This window comes from Nycticebus coucang, chromosome 1 (genome assembly GCF_027406575.1).
Source record: "Nycticebus coucang isolate mNycCou1 chromosome 1, mNycCou1.pri, whole genome shotgun sequence".
NCBI lineage: Eukaryota > Metazoa > Chordata > Mammalia > Primates > Lorisidae > Nycticebus > Nycticebus coucang.
Window position 1 is genome coordinate 112974578 of NC_069780.1, and position 17963 is coordinate 112992540.

General features: G+C 37.2%; 1 protein-coding gene across 6 annotated transcripts in view; it reads left to right on the forward strand.

Annotated features, from left to right (window-relative positions):
* KIAA0825 (KIAA0825 ortholog) overlaps positions 1-17963 on the forward strand; it is a 498502-nt gene that overhangs the window by 49707 nt on the left and 430832 nt on the right. For 2 of the 6 annotated variants that reach the window (XM_053586536.1, XM_053586556.1), the window contains exon 1: positions 14169-14416. The exons of 3 other annotated variants lie outside the window; for them this stretch is intronic. The gene's annotated coding sequence lies outside the window, so the exon portion shown is untranslated. Of the gene's footprint in view, positions 1-7566; positions 8120-14168; positions 14417-17963 lie in introns of those variants that run through there. One more of the 6 variants, XM_053586534.1, reaches the window with a different exon arrangement.

Below are 17963 nucleotides of genomic sequence, written 5' to 3' on the forward strand. Positions count from 1 at the left end.
GCACCCCATATCTGTGGATGACAGATACAGCCAAGAAATTGATTAAAGTATGTAGAAATATATCAAGAATCATGTGTTTATATATTTTTAATGTTCAAATACTATAAAATTTTTTGCTTTAAAGAGCAAAGCGATAAGAACTTTTTAAAGAAAGTTTTTTTTTTTTTTTTGTTTTTTTTTAGAGACAGAGTTTCACCCTATGGCCCTTGGTAGAGTGCCATGGCATCAGACAGCTCACAACAACCTCCAACTCCTGGGCTTAAGCGATTCTCTTGCCTCAGCCTCCCGAGTAGCTGGGACTACAGGCGCCCGCCACAACGCCTGGCTATTTTTTGGTTGCAGTTCAGCCGGGGCCAGGCTTGAACCTGCCACCCTCGGTATATGGGGCCGGTGCCTTACCGACTGAGCCACAGGCGCCGCCCAAAGAAAGTTATTTTTAAAAACAATTTTGAGTGTAATTATTGTATAAGTCTACAAATGTATTAAAATCACCAAATTTGTTAGTAAATGTATATATCAAAAAATACTTTAGTTATACTTTTTAATCTCAAAAAAATGTCCTGTTGGCTCGGCACCTGTGGCACAGTGATTACAGTGCTGGCCACATACACAAAGGCTGATGGATTGGAACCCCACCCGGGCCAGCTAAACAATGACAACTGCAATAAAAAAAAAAAAAAAAGTAGCCAGGTATGGTGGCAGGCGCCTGTAGTCCCAGCTACTTGGGAGAGAGAATCCCTTAAGCCCAAGAGGTTGAGGTCTCTGTGAGCTGTGAAGCCACAGCACTCTACTGAGGATGACATAGTGAAACTCTGTCTCAAAAAAAAAAAGGTCCCGTCTGTATGATAAATTATATGTTCATCCTCTCCTTCCCCAATTCTGTTTCCCCTTTTCTAAGTGTTTGCTAGATATATTTCTTATGCTTCAAATTCATTATTCTAAATAAACACATCACCTCAGAATCCATCAACAGATGAATGGATAAAGGAAAGATGGTATATATCCACAACAGGATCCTGTTCAGCCTTACAAAGGCTATTATCAGGACAACACGGAGGAGCCTGAGGATATCACACTAAGTTAAATAAGCTGGGTGCAGAAAGATAGATACCATCTGATCTTACATGTGGAATCTCATAAATTGAACTCAGGAGCAGACTATAGAATGGGGTTACCAAAGACTAAGGAGTGTGAAGAAGTAGAGATGTTTGTCAAAGGATACAAAGTTTCAGGTAGACAAGAGCAATAAATGGTAAGTATTTTAGGTGATGGATAAAGTTAATTAGCTGGATTCAATCATTATGCCCTGTATATATGTGTGTATGTATATATCATAACATCACTTTGTACCCCATGAATATATGTGATTACAGTTTATCAATTAAAATAATTTTTAAATAAAATAGAATGAACACATGATTTCTCCCAACAAATTGACTCCTTCCTCTGACTTTTTCTCTTAAGAGTATAACTTTATTCCTAGTTACTTAAACCTTTTTATAAACACCGATTCCTCCCTATGTTTTACAAAGTTCAGTCTTGTAGAGAATCAATTAAAAGGTGATGATGCTCCAAATAAAAAGACTCTAGGAAACTGCTGCATGAATCCTGATGATGCATTTGAACCTATACAGGGGTTTTAAATTAAGTTTAGTCTAAAGCTGCTTCCTAATATAGTTTAAGTTCTTCCTAAAAGTTTCCCCATACATAGTGAACTGTAACCTAACAGGATGTGTCATCAGACTGTAACTTACTCTTATAACGAGCTGCCAAATCTCAGCCAATCACAGCAGCCAACTTACAGCCAGGCATTTGGCACTCAGCTGTTGAAACCTTGTTCAAAGAAGGCAAATGGGGAGCTGTAACTATTCCAGTGTTTCCCTACTTCACTTCCATTTTCTGTATGTCATTTTTTTTTCTTCCCGTAAGTGTATCTAATCATGTGGCGTCCCCGCAGTCACTCTGAACCTTTTCTTTTTCTGAGGCCTGTCCCATTCTTGAATGTTTCTTTGCTCAGTTAAACTCTGCTTAATTTAATTTGTCTAACGTTCTATTTTAATAGGAGATAGGTGGATAGGAGAGACATGTTTATGGGGTTGGTGAGGGAATGCTGGAACACAGGGGATGACTCCCACACTTCTGACGTGTACTTTGGTTGATATTAGAGCTATTAACTGTCATATGCACCTCATGAGAAGGAAGAAGTTTTAGAGAGAAGGTAAAATTATTGAGAAGCATGTTATAAGTTGAGGTGCCCATGGGATATCCAAGGGAGTTTTCCAGTATGGAGTTGTACTGTCAGAACCTGAGGTCCCACTCACCAGTTGTAGCAGAAGACATGGATATGGATGAAATCAACTAGTCCGTAGACCAAGTGCAAAAGAAAGAAAAGGGACTGGTAAAGGAAACTGAGTAATGGTGTCCAAGATAGAGTTGGGAGAGAAACAGTATTCTAAGATTGGCTTTTGTCTAGAAGGAGTACTAAGTGTAGTGGGTGTAGGAAGACTGGCATTAGACAACTGCAAGGTTCTGCTCATTTTGGAGGAATTCAGGCCTAGTTTTTTTTTTTGTAGAGACAGAGTCTCACTTTATAGCCCTCAGTAGAGTGCCATGGCCTCACACAGCTCACAGCAACCTCCAACTCCTGGGCTTAAGCGATTCTCTTGCCTCAGCCTCCCAAGTACCTGGGACTACAGGCGCCCACCACAACGCCCAGCTATTTTTTGGTTGCAGTTTGGCCGGGACCGGGCTTGAACCCGTCACCCTCGGTATATGGGGCCGGCGCCCTACCAACTGAGCCACAGGCGCCACCCCAGGCCTAGTTTTAAAAGGACATGTTCCCAGGAATATTTTACAGTTTGTAAGTTTTAGATTTACTTTTAATTTAGTATAGTTTTACACTGTAACTTTTGTTCTAATGTTCCTCTACAAACTGATTATGATTATTCACTTTTACTCTGAATTATTTTAAAGTGTTACATTGTGGGAGAGCGCATTGATTAGTTTTGAGTAGACTTGATATGTTGTCAAGAACATCATTTTTATTATAATCGACTCACCTTTTCTAGAAATCTGAAGTTGAGTGAATCCAGAACAATTTTTTTGTATCTCTTTAGATTTTATTTTTAGAAGCTGTTTCTCAATGGTGTCTATGGGGTAAAATTTTAACTCTTTTACATTGTGACTTATTAGCTGATACTTTTCAAAATTACCTTAAGATTATATTCTATATCTTTAGATGTTATTTAGTAATTGAGGTACTTAATTTAGTAACCCCTGTAATCTACACATGCACACTGTCTCTCACATGTTCATTTTGATCGCTCTGGTATTTGTTCATCCCTTAGTGGGTAAGTGCTGGGTTCTTTCATTACAATTACAGTCATTGGTCTGGTAATCCTGTGAGTCAATCTACACAAAGCAAGAAGCTCATATCAAACTCCTGGCAGGTTTAGTTAAAATTAAAATGCATACTCGACTGTAGAGATTGTCAAGTGTGGAAATAATATTTGTCCAGCTGGACAGCTTTCTTTTGTAGTTGCTAAATGAAAGTTGAGATTCTGTCTGCTCCTTGAAAGCTTCTGTGTCATGAAGGTAATTTGGACTGTTTGTGGTTTGACAGGGATTATTAAAATCAGATGAAGTGAAGGGAAGCAAGTGTGAGAAAGCAAAATTGACACTGACACTCTCTATTATTTGCAGCTTGGATCATGATGACTATGTTGATATGATAGATTCACTGCTGAGATATGTAAAGCAACAAATAAAGGAAAAAGCAAGTATAGTGATGGCTTTTTAGATTTAACATGAAAAAGTCCAAAATTCACTTTTATTGATTGGTTTTTTAAATAGATTTTTCAGGGTATTTTATATGAATTTGTTTTAATCACCAGCAAATGATACTTCTACTAAACTATAGAATTAAAAAGTAAGTATACTGCAAAAGTTATGTGACAGATGATTAAATATTTAAAAAGTGGGTTGCATGGTTAAAATTATAGAATTTTAAAACGTGAGAGACCATAAAGATTCCTTTTATCTAATTTCCTATTTTTTTTTGTAGATGGAACCTAGAAAGAGTTTTCAGACATCATATTTAAATTGCATTTGATAATTTATATGTTAAATCCTGATTTTTCACCACAGCTATATGCGCTTACCTTTTCACATGTTTTTAAAGATGATTTAAATTGTTAAAAAGCCATTCAAAAACAATTTAAAGCCACATTTGTAGCTAACTTTTTTCTGTTTATTAATAATAATACACAAATTATGTTATAATAGTTGTATGTTAAAATAATATAGTCTACACTGATAAAGTAAATACCTTTCATAAATACAGTTCTGTAGTGAAAATATCTTTTGTGTAGAGGGAGTTATGGTTTGGATGCTGCTCTGAGATGTCAATCAAGGAGACTTAGAGCAGAAAATATAATTATTTTTTATATGGAAATAAATATAGAAGATATACATATATAAAACATATATACACACATAAAACAAAGTAAAAATCCTGGAATTTTGCTATGTATTATGGAAAACCTTGGTGTATTTAAGCAGGATAGCGAAATCATCAGATTTAGTTTGTACAGTAAAAAGCCTGATGCCTGTATACAAGGCAAACACCAACTGGATGTCCTACAATTCAATTTGATTCAGTTCCATTCTGACTCTAACCATAGGAGTTGGCACCGACCTTTACAAGTCAAGGGCTCAGTCCCACAAGACTGTCCACATTTAAGATGCCAGCTGCAAGTGGATTCCCCAGGTGACCCACACTTCTGTCCCACCAACTACAAATTGGGAGATTCATGCAATCCCCCACTCAGGTTTCATGATTCCTTAAAATGACCCACAGAACTCGGGGAAGCACTGTGCTTTCAATTACAGGGTTATTAGAAAGGACATAACTCTGGAACAGCCACAGGAAGGGATGCACAGAGCACAGTAAAGAGAGTGAAGGGACGTGCACTCTGGGTGTGCCTCCCTCTCAAGAAACAAATGTGTCTGCCAATCTAGAAGTTTCCTGACCGTCTTTGTTTAAGAGTTTCTATTGAAATTCATTATGTAGGCATGATTGATTAAATCCTTGGCCATAGGTGATTAGCAGTAGGTACCTCATGGAGGTTGGGGTGAAGAAAGGGGTAGAGCTAAAACCTCCACCTGTCCAACCAGGTAGTTGGTTCCTGAGGCTATCTAGGGGTCCTCCAGAGAAACTTCATTAGCATAAACAAAAGAAGTTTCTATCACTGGGTAAATTCCAAAGGTTTTTGGGACTCTGTGCCTAGAATGGGCTGGGGAGGAAATATCAAATATATATTTTTATTATACCACAAGATGTGAGTCTTGAAAGCCAGATAGGAGGTTTTCCTATGTTTTTCAGTAGCAAATAATGTCCACACTTGGGACATTATAAGTAGACAGAAAAGTCAAATAAGAAAGCACTTGGTGACCATTTAAGATATTAGAGAAAGGGTAAATAATTTGGTGACCATTTAAGATAGGGGTCAGCAAATTTTTTTCAATTATAAAGGCTAGATAGTAAATATTTTAGGATTTGTGGACCACATAGCTTTTGCAGCATATTCTTTTTTGTTTGTTTTTTATTTTTATAACTCATTAGAAATGTAAAAACCATCAGGCAGCCACAGGAGAGCTGCCATGCCGTAGTTTGCTGATACCTTATTTAAGATTCTAGGGCAAGGAACAAGGAGGTCAGGTAGGTGGTAATACTATAATGTAGGAAGAGAGGTAAGGATTTAGAATTAAACTTTGGACATGTTGAGTTTAAGAATCCGTTGAGTCAGCAAAGTAGAATTTCCTAGTAAGTGCTTAGAAATATATGTTGGAGATTTGGGGGAACGACTGGAGTAAGAAATACAGAATTTAAATCATCAGCATGGAGATGATGATAAATTAGATTACCCAGTGAAAGTGTGTAGAGTAAGAGGATTTTGAACTTCAGTATGAAATAAATAGGAAGAGAAGGAAAAGCCAGAGACAGGGAATAAGGAAATTTGGCAACTCTACAAAATAAGAGCCAGTAGGAAGAGATTTTCTTAAGGTCTGAGCAGAAAACCCAATAAACAAAAACAAAAATTTTTAAAGTGCAAACACTTAAATCTACTCTGGTAAAATTGCATAAAAAGAAACAGTTGAATTTCATGAAGAATGCTCAAAGTGTTTTAAATGAGAAACAGGTGTTGGAAGAGAAAAAGTAATATCCTTTCTTACCATTTTAGATTCATGTCTGAAGTGCCTATAAATAAAAGACAGATCAACAAGGGAAAAGCACACACATTTGTTTGATGTTAAGTTTTAGATGTCATGGGAGCCTTCAGAAATGAAGATCCCCCCAAATAAGGAAAGCTGTGTATTTCTGTGGACAATCGTGCAGAAGTGTGATTAGAGGACAAAAAGCTATAACTAATGGTAACAAACTTGGTAGAATTTAGCAAGGTCTGTTTGTTCCAATTCTTCTCTGTGTTCCTGTCTTCAGAGATAAGAACATTCCTTTCCTCCAGCTATAGGGAGAACATCCCTGAAAGGACAGTTTGAAACCTGCTTCAGTGGAAAGACAGAAAATTCTTTTTTGTTTTGCTTCCTGGGAGAAGAGAAAAAGGAAAGTCTCAGAGAGATCTTGCTTCTGCTGTTTTCTCAATTGCCAAGGTGCCATACTTTGGGGTAGTATGTCATGAGCCTTATCCTAGGTCTACAGAGAACCCTGTGGTTAATGTCAGTGACTAGTGGCAGAAATGGGAAAGGGGCCAATCAACATATTTATTACTTTAATTAAAAACTACTGTGGACTGGGCACAGTGGCTCCACCTGTAATCCTAGCATCCTGGAAAGCCACGGTTGGTGGATTGCTTGAGCTCAGGACTTCCAGAACAGCCTGAGCAAGAGCAAGATCCCATCTCTACTAAAGATAGAAAAACTAGCCTGTAGTCCCAGTTACTTGGGAGGCTGAGGCCAGAGGATCACATAAGCCCAAGAGTTTGAAGTTTCGGTGAGCAGTGATGCCAGGGCACTCTACCAAGGGCAACAGAGTAAGACTCTGTCGCAGAACAAAACAAGACAAAACTACTGTGGTTAATTTAAGCCAAAAAAAAAAAAGTAACTGTTGGGCAGTGGAGCAGGGAGAGAATGTATTGCATGTATCTCACAGAACCAAAAGAAATCTGTGTGAGCCGTCAGAGAAGGGTGGGAATTGTGCAGTTCCAGGGGCCTCAGCCAGAATATTCCCAGATATTCTCTTGGAATGCTGACATTAACTTGATTTGTATACTACCAGTGATTTCTTGTTCTTGTCTCTATCCCAGGCTTCAAAATTCATTACGCATCTGATGACCTAACCCTGAATCAGTTCTGACTGGGAAACTTAACTCCTGTAACACAGAAATGGACTCTCATTGTATATCAGTATATTGAATAGCAAATTAACAAAAAGAAATGTTGTGAACTGGCTAGCTACCCAAAGTGGTATCTCCTACCAGAAGCCTGGTGAACAAATAAATAGAATATTTATTTATGCCTTCCCAGTCAGGCAACTCCAAACTGGGAAGGCATAATATTTAGGACAGGAGTCAATTTCAAGGAAGGAATAGCTCTAGGTCCCAGAGAGTGCAAAGGGATTAAGCATGATAACAACTAAAAATAATTCGTCAGTTTTAGTGTAAGGATAGAAGAGAAATTGGGTTGCTCTAGATTGAGAAGTAAATGAGGAGTGAGAACACAGGATTAGAAACTATAGACTGGTATTTTGAGAAGTTGGGATGTGAAAGGAAAGGAGTAATGGGGCAGGTTGGTTTCTAAAAAGCAAGAAGCTTGAACATGTTTTTATAATTTATGTTGTTGTTGTTGTTTTATGTTTCCTCCATGTATTTTTATGGTTTGATGCCTTCTTTTCTTTTCTTTTTTTTTTTTGGCATTTTTTGGCCGGGGCTGGATTTGAACCTGCTACCTCCGGCATGTGGGGCGGGCGCCCTACTCCTTTGAGCCACAGGCACCGACCCGAAAGCTTGAACATGTTTATAATCAGTTGAAATGGATGTTGATGTAAGACTAGTGATGATGTATTGAGCAAAGCCCTGGAAGTCGTAGGAGGTTACTGCCGTGGGTATGTTGTTTGATCAAATTAATGTTAAACTAAATAACACTAATATCTTGGAGTAGTACCACATTAATATGACTAGCTAGTTAATACTGTTAACAACATCTTAAGAGAAATTCTTAAGCCTTCAGAACATTCTTTAAGAACTCTTACTCCTTTAGAAGCACCCCTTTTGGTACAAAGAGATGCTGAGAACAAATGATGTTACCTAATTATTAAAAGAGAGTTCTTTAAAAATGCAATTGACATCTCCTAAGCTAAGTTTGTTGTTATTCCCAGTTGATATATGGTAGAGAATTGCCTTTTTTAAAGTGCTTATAACTTAAACTTTCTACTAGTTCTTTCCTCCATATTAATAATTTATTTTACTTGAAAATTCATTAATCACTAATTCCATGATGTGACAGTTAGTTTTAATCTCAAAATAAATAAAAATTTTATGACCTTGAAATCATGTGAAATGTATGAATGTCATGTTTTAAAGAATGCTAAAATTAAAATTCATTTTTATATTACCTTGGATTCACTATTCTATTAAAGCAAGAAATGTTTAGGATTGCATATTGAATATTATAAAGAGTTATTAAAATGAAAATATTTTCTAGAAAGAGACGGGCATTGAAAAATAAAGAAAGCAATGTCAGAATTGGTGAGTAAATTATATGACAATTAATTCTGTTTGCTTGTCAAGCTGCAATAGTGTATTCTGACTGATCCTGTCAATTTCTGCTTCATACACACACATATATAAATCATTAATAGAAGAGTTACAATGAAGTATTTTATATTTTAAGAAGGAGAATTTTAATAGCTCTACCATGTTAATAAGAGTACTTAACAGATACACATTGATATTTTAGCTTATAAAAATTATAATAATCAGAACTTCTACAAGTTTTAGCAGAAAGTATAGCCGTTTATGGAGAAAAACCTAATACATAGATGAGAGTTTAGAAAATAAATTGAATGGAACAAAAAGTATTTTGTTTCCTAATATAAGAACTCAATGTATAAGGTATTTTAAATGACTATCAACAAATTCAGACCCATTTTAGTCTTTTTTTTTAGTCTTAAGGAGAAACTAAAACATTAAATTTTCAACTCCCAGTAACTAATGAAAAGAAAGAAATTTCAGGGGTGGCACCTGTGGCTCAAAGAGTAGGGTGCTGGCCCACCATACAGGGGGTGGCAGGTTCAAGCCTGGCCCCAGCCAAAACTGCTACCAAAAAAAAAAGGCAAGAAATTTCAGGCAACTCCAAAATAGTAGAGAGAAGAAGCCCTTAAATAATTAGGAGGTTTTATTGCAATTATGTAGTTTTCATAAAGAAAGACTATAATAGTTCCAGGGAATGCTATCTATGTATATCGTAGAAAGCAAATCAGCATATGTAAGAGGTAAAATAGTAATTTTTATAAAAGTATAAGTCTATACAGATAGATAGTTTATGCCATTGTGATTGCAGATGGCTTTGAAGCAGTCTGAATCCCAGCTTTGCCACTTCCTAAGTGACCTTGGACAAGTGATATTCTATGCCTCAGTTTCTCTATATTTAATGTGGAGATTATAATAGTACCTATTCCATAGGATTATGTTAAGAATTAAATGAATTCATATTTATAAAGTACTTAGAACAATGTGCCTGGCCCATGTAAATGCTACATAACAACTACCTATTACCATTAATATTATTTAGCCATTTAAGCTTTCTTTAATCCATGTCTCAATGAATGAGTTCACTAATTACATAAAATTGTCAAGATGTGAAAACTAAATTTTAATTTTTAAATTATATAATGTCGGCAGGACTTAGTGAATGTATATAGTTTATAGAAAGACTGCTTTTGACTAAATATGTGTAGAAAAGTAAAAATGAGCCAGGCCAGAAGAAAAAGCTGGTCTAGGTTTAAGAATGATGGAGTGATGATATGGTCAAAGTTTATTTTCACTTTACCTTATTATCAAAGCAGCAACAATATAAATAATATAAAGAATACAGAGATAGCTCAAGGATACATTTTGGCCTGTGAAGGTCAGATTCCCTGATGTCACCCTTTTCCATTGTGGAGGCACGACAAACAGATGTGGTCTCAGACATCTTTTGTTTAATGTGGAGTCTGCCAAGTTAAAGGAACCTACAAACACGGGCTAGCTGCTGCCTAGAATATTTCAGGGAGTTATTAATTTGAGGTCTGTCTACTACCATAAAAGGATATCTTGCTGCCTCATGTTTTATCTTTTCACATATTATTTCCTGATAAGCTGTAGATTCTACTTCAGCTTTCTGTGTAGCCTGCCTAGGGAAGAGAAAAGGGAAGAGTTAAAAAGTTGCTCTCAGAGTCCAAGAGACAGGAAAATGATGATATTGATAAACACAATAAATAGGTCCATTGGAAGAACTGAGTTGGGGTGTTTAGAAACATATCTTTCTCCTAGCATTTCTTATAAAATACAACAAATGTATACCTAGAAGAAAGCTTAGACCTAATCTATTGACGTATTCTTTTTAAAAAATTTTTACATTTTTTAATTGACATGTAATAATTGTACACATTTGTGGGATACATAGTGATGTTTCCATATATACAACATACAGTGTCAGGGCATATTACCTCAAAAATTTATCAGTAATTTGTGTTGGGTATATTCAATATCCTCTCTTCTAGCTATTTGCAAATATGTATTAATATTAACTGTAGGCATTCTGTAGTGCATAGATCACCAAAACCTGACTACATCTCTTCCTATTCTGTTTCCTTGTACCTCTCCTAGTTTCTAGGAACCTCTTTTCTTTGGGAGATGAACTTTTTTAGCTATAGCTTATGTGATAACATGCAGTGTTTAACTTTATGTCCTGGCTTACTTCATTTGACCTAATTTTCTCCAGGCTCATCCATGGTGCCATAAATGACAGGATTTTATTCTTTATTGTGGTTTAATGTATTCCATTGTGTATACATGTAGTAGACCACTTTTTTTAATACATTTATCTATTGTTGGACAGTTGAGTTAATTCCGTATCTTGGCTGTGCTGTGATAAACATGGGGAGCAGATATCTCTTGAATATACCGATATCTATTCAATATACTGATTTATCCTTTCCTTTGGATAAATACCCAGTAAGAGGGATTGCTCGATCACATGGTAGTTCAATACTTAGCTTTTTGAGGGACCTTCATACTGTTCTCTATAATGGATAGTTTACATTCCCACCAGCAGCATGGGAGTCACTTTTCTCTACATCCTTGCCACTATTTGCTTTTTCTTGTCCTTTTGTTAATAGCAATTCTGATTAGGGTAAGATGATCTCATGTTGTGGTTTTTGATTTGCATTTCTCTGATACTTAATGATATTGAGCATTTTTTCATATACTTTTTGGCTATTTATATTCTTCTTTTAAGAAATGTCTATTCAAATCTTTGGCCCATTTTTAAAATTTCATTATTTGCTTTTTTTGCTATTGAGATCTTTGAGTTCTTTTTATATTCTCAATTATCAGATGAATAGCTTGAAAATATTTTCTCCCATTCAGTAGACTTTTAACTCTTGATTGATTCTTTTCCTGTGCAGAAGATTTAGAGATTAATGTAATAATCCCTTTTATTTTTGCTTCTGTTGCTTATCTCAGTCATTAAATCTTGTCCCATTCCAACGTCCTTCTATGTTTTCTTCTAATAGTTTTATACTTCGGAGTCTTATGTTTATGTCTTTAATCCATTTTTATATTATTTTTGTATAGAGTGAGAGATAGGGCTCTTGTTTCTTTCTTTTGCATATGGATATCCAGTTTCACACCACTATTTATTGATGAGACTGTCGTTTCCCCAGTGAATGTTCTTGGTATTTTCTTTTTTTTTTTCAAAACTCAGTTTACTTTAGATACATAGATAAATTTGGGGTTCTATATTCTGTCCCATTGATTTGTATGTGTTTCTATGCAGGTACCAAGCTGCATAGAAAAGTCTAATAGTATCTTACCTCCAGGTCTGTCATTTTTGCTCAGTATTGCTTTGGTAATTCAGTCTTTTGTGGTTCCATACAAATCTTAGAATAGTTGGTTTCTATTGCTCTGAAGAATATCATTGACATTTTTATGGGGATTGCAGTGACTCTTTAGATTTCTTGGGGTAGTATGTCATTTTAACAGTATTATTAATAAATCTCTGATGCATGAACATGGGGTGTCTTTGCATTTTGTTGTCATCTTCAAATTTTTCCATCAATGTTTTATAGTTTCCTTGTTGAGATCTTTCACTCTTTCATTAACTTTATCCTTAGTTTTTTCATTTGTATTGTAGCTGTTATAAATGGGATTGTTGGTCTTGTTTTTTTTTTTTTTTTTTTTAGCTAGTTCATTATTGGTGTGTATAGAAATGCTACTGATTTTTGTATTCTGTAACTTTACTGGATTTGTTTATCAATTCTAAGAGTTTTTGTCTTTAGGTGTTTCTAAATATAAGATCATATTGACTACAAAGAAGAACAATTTGACTTCTTTCTAATTAGAATGTCCTTTATTTTTCTCTTGCCTAATTACGCTTAGGAATTCCAGTAGTGTTTTGACTAGGAGTGGTGAGAGCGGAAATCCTTTTCTTGTTCCAATTCTTACAGGAACATTCAGTATGTTAGCTGTGGATTTGTCACATATGGCATTTATATTCAGTAACTTTTTTTCTATACCTAATTTACGGAGAGTTTTTATTATGAAGGGATGTTACATTTTGTCACGTGGTTTTTCTGCATCTATTGGGATAATCTTGGGGCTTTTCTCCTTCATTCTATTGGTGTGATGTGTCATGTTTATTGATTTACAAATGTTGAACCATCCCTGGAATATATTCCACTTCATCATGGTATATGATATTTTTGATGTACTACTGGTGGATTTGGTTTCCTAGTATTTGTTGAGGATTTTTACATTTATGTTCATCAGCAGTATTGGTCTGTAATTTTTTTGTAATTGTATGTTTATCTGGTTTGGGTATCAGGGCTGTGCAGGCCTTGTATAACTGGCTTGAAATTTTGTATAACTTGTATAACTCCCTTTGAATTTTTTGGAAGTTTGAGAAAATTTGTATGCTTTAGGTCGGGAATGCCTGGAGCCGTGGGGCAGGTGGCTAGTTCCTGTCCCTGGCTCTGCATGTGGCCGCGCTGCTGGGGCTGCAGTGGTGGCAGCTGAGCGCCCTGGAGCAGCCGCGTGTAGCCAGGGCGGGGTCTCCCTGACCTTTGCAGACGTGGGCCTCACGGTCCCCGAGGGCCGCTCGCCTCCTCCCGTGCTCCTCCGGAGGTTCGTCTGCTCCTTCCCAGCCTGCAGCGCCAGTTACAAGGCGTGGAAGCTTGACGTGCTCCGGTGCAAGCACACGGGCCAGAGGCCATTTGTTTGCGAGTGTGAAGGGTGAGCAAAGCCTTCCTCAGGAACTATGGTCAGAGTGGCCTGGTCCTGATTCACACTGGAGAAAAGCCATTCATTTGCACAGCCATAGGCTGTGACCAAAAGTGAAACACAAAATCAAGCTTGAAGAAACATTTTGAATGCAAACTTGAAAAAAAACAATACGTATGCAATTTTTTTTTTTCTTTTTGTAGAGACAGAGTCTCACTGTACCGTCCTCCGGTAGAGTGCCATGGCATCACACAGCTCACAGCAACCTCCAGCTCTTGGTCTTACGCGATTCTCTTGTCTCAGCCTCCCGAGCAGCTGGGACTAAAGGTGCCGGCCACAACGCCTGGCTATTTTTTTGGTTGCAGTTTGGCCAAGGCCAGGTTTGAACTCGCTACCCTCGGTAATTGGGGCCGGTGCCCTACTCACTGAGCCACAGGCGCCACCCCGTATGCAATTTTTGAGTTTGTGAGAAGACCTTTAAGAAACACGAGCAGCTGAAAACCCATCAGTGCTATTACACCAATGAACCAAGTGTACCCAGGAAGAGTGTGGGAAGCGCTTTGCCTCACCCAGGAAGCTGAAACCACAAGCCAAGAACCAAGAGGGTTATATTTGTCAGAGAGGATATTCTTTTGTGGCGAAAACATGGATAGAACTTCTGAAACAGTGAGGGAAACCCATAAAGAAGAAATATCACGTGAAGTATGCCAGAAACATTTAAACACAAAGATTATCTGAAGCAACATATGAAAACTCAGTCCCAGAAAGTGGTGTAGGTGCATGTCCGAAAGAAGGCCGCAGAAGAACCTCACAACTGTGCTTAACCTCCAAAGCTGTGTCCTCCCCTTTTGTTACCGGAATTTCTTTCTTCAGTAGGTCCTTAGTCTCTGGGATCCGAAGAATGGATTCACCCACTACAGGTCAGTGTTAAGTTAGGATTTATTAGACAGAAAAGAATACAGAAAAAACACCAGAGCTCCTAGCAGAGGGAAAGACCCAAGTCAGAAAATCTCCAGGGGTCCTTTGTCTATAGTGGCATGGTTTGTAGTTTCATTTGACCAGGACTTGGTAACAAATGAATGGATACAGTCCCTTGCCCTGGGACAAGATGAATGAGCACCTTAATGAATGGATACAGTCCCTTGCACTAGGGGCAAGGTGAATGACCCTTCTTTTCATGAAATTGCCCAGGCCTAGGAAATGGTGGGTCCCACTGAATGGGGGCAACCATGTAGTACCCTTAGGCCTGTGAAATGCTTTTGCAGGAGTATTGCAGCCAGAGAACTCAATCTTAAGTCCAAGGGTGGTTTTGAGGTTCAGGGCAGCAGCTTGGGCTGTGCCATGGTCTCCCTCAACTGAATAGGGACCCACTGCCTAATCTGGGCTCACCCCTCTCTGCTATACTTGTTTCTCGGGTCCTCACTCCCGCATCCCACTTTGCCAATACCCTGGGGCAGCGAGGCAGAAAGCAAGGTAGGTGCTCCCAGGCAGCCTGTGCCGCTGGAGCCGGGCTACCACCCCGCTGTGTCACTTTCTTGAGGGAAGGCGCCACTTTGTGTGTGAACATACTGGGTGTGGGAAAACATTTGCAAAGAAACAAAGTCTTGCTTGGCATGCCATTGTGTATGGTTCTGACAAGATGAAAATGAAATTGAAAGTGAAAAACAAAATCTCATGAAAAATGGAGTTTGGCTTCTCTCTCAGTGGATATATCCCTCTTGAAAGGAAACAAGAAAAGCAAGGCTCATCTTTGTCTAAAAGTGAAAAGTCCCTGGGGTGTAAGAAAGACCCGGTGCTGTTGACAGTTGCAATACTTTTCCTCAACTAAATATCACATTGCTTTGTTTAAAGAACTGCAGACCAGTGAGCTCAGTTGTTTTCCTTCAGAAGCATATTTTTCTTTATTAAAATCACAGATGTAGGAGAAAAAAAAAATTGTATGCTTTGAATGTTTGTGGAATTCAGCACCGAAGCCCTTTGGTCCTGAACTTTTCTTTATTGGCAATCTTTTTGTTACTGAGTCAGTATTGTCCCTTATTATTGGTCTGTTGGGTTTTATATTTATTCTTGCTTCAGCCTTGTTAAGTATCCAGGAATTTATTCATTTTCAATAAGTTTCCAAACTTATTGGTATAAAATTGTTCATGATAGTATCTGTTTCTATGATATCAATTGTAATGTCTCCTTTTTCTGTTTCTGATTTTATTTATTTGGTTTTTCTTAGTTTAGCTAATGGCTTATCAATTGTGTTTATCTCAAAAAGCATACTTTTTGCTTCATTGATCTTTGTACTGCTTGTTATCTGGGTTTCACTTTATTTCTGCTTTTACCTTTATTATTTCCTTCTTATAATTTTGGGTTTGTTTTTTTCTCCTTTTTCTAGTTCATTAAGGTAAATTGTTAGGTTGTTTATTTGAAGTCTTTTACTTTTTTATATGCACACATAAAGATATATTGCCATAACTGTGCCTCTTCTCACTACTTTTGCTGGGACCCATAGGTTTTGGTATGTTGTTTCTATTTTTGTTTCATGGGATATTAAATTTCCTTCTTAATGTCTTCCTTCACCAACTGGTCATTCAGAAGCAGGTTGTTTAATTTCTGTGTATTTGTTTCAAATGTTTCTCTTGTTAATGATTTCTAGTTTTGTTCCATTGTGGTCAAAAAAGATTCTTGATATATTAAAAATATATACTTGATATGATTTAAGTTTTTGAAATTTTTTGAGACTTGTTTTATATTTTAAAATATGCTAAATCTTATAGAATGTTTACATGCTGATGAAAAGGATGTTTATTCTATACCTATTGGGTGAAATGTTCTATTAATGTCTGTTGGGTTCTTTTGTTCGATGCTGTTTATTTTAATTTTTTTAGGAGGAAAGCTGAGAAAATAATTTCCCTTGTACAGTCCCATTTGAACATTTAGAACCATTTTTTAAATTTTAGATTAATATGAGGATACAAATGATTAGGTTAAAATGTTTGCATTTGTTAGGTAAAGTCCTGTTGTGGTTGTGTCCTGCACCTAAGAGGTGCCCTTGTACTGTGCCGAGTAGGTGGGAGTGCAACAATCCTCCTCCCCCCCCTTCTCCTTCCTTCCCTCTCCCGCCCTCCTCCCAACTTGAATTTAATTGAATTTTTCTTTTGTGTGGGTGTGTATTTGTTCCTCTACTGCCTTTATTATTAGTACTGAATACATTGGATCCTTGCTTTTCCATTCTTGTGATACTTTACTAAGGAGAATTTGTTTCAAGTCCATATAGGTTAATAGAAAAGATACAAAGTCATCGTTTTTATGACTGAATAGTATTCCATGGTAGGTTAATAAAAAGTTTATTAATACATTCCTGGGTTGTATCTACATTTTGACAATTGTAAATTGAGTTGCAATAAGCAATATAGTGCAAACGTCCTTATGATAAAATGATTTTTTTTTTTTTTTTTTGGCAGTTCTGGCTGGGGCCAGGCTTAACCTGCCACCCCCAATATATGGGGCTGGCGCCTCACTCCTTGAACCACAGGCGCCACCCATAAAATGATTTTTTATCTTCAGGTAGATGCTTAGTAATGGGATTGTGGCGTCAAATGAGAGGTCTAATTTGAGTTGTCTGAGGATTCTCCATACTTCTTTCCAAAGAGGCTGTATTAGTTTGCAGTCCCATCAACAGTGTAAAAATGTTCCCTTCTCTCAACATCCACATCAGCATATGCATCTTTGGGACTTTGTGATGTGGGCTATTCACACTGAGATTAGATGTGTGGTGCCATTTTCTTTTTTTCTTAAATTTTAGTATGTATTTTATTTTATTATTTTTTTTTATTGTTGGCGATTCATTGAGGGTATAATAAACCAGGTTACACTGATTGCAATTGTTAGGTAAAGTCCCTCTTGCAATCATGTCTTGCCCCGATAAAGTGTGACACACACCAAGGCCTCACCCACCTCCCTCCGTCCCTCTTTCTGCTTCCCCCCCATAAACTTAATTGTCATTAATTGTCCTCATATCAAAATTGAGTACATAGGATTCATGCTTCTCCATTCTTGTGATGCTTTACTAAGAATAATGTCTTCCACTTCCATCCAGGTTAATACGAAGGATGTAAAGTCTCCATTTTTTTTAATGGCTGAATAGTATTCCATGGTATACATATACCACAGCTTGTTAATCCATTCCTGGGTTGGTGGGCATTTAGGCTGTTTCCACATTTTGGCGATTGTAAATGAGCTGCAATAAACAGTCTAGTACAAGTGTCCTTATGATAAAAGGATTTTTTTCCTTCTGGGTAGATGCCCAGTAATGGGATTGCAGGATCAAATGGGAGGTCTAGGTTGAGTGCTTTGAGGTTTCTCCATACTTCCTTCCAGAAAGGTTGTACTAGTTTGCAGTCCCACCAGCAGTGTAAAAGTGTTCCCTTCTCTCCACATCCACGCCAGCATCTGCAGTTTTGAGATTTTGTGATGTGG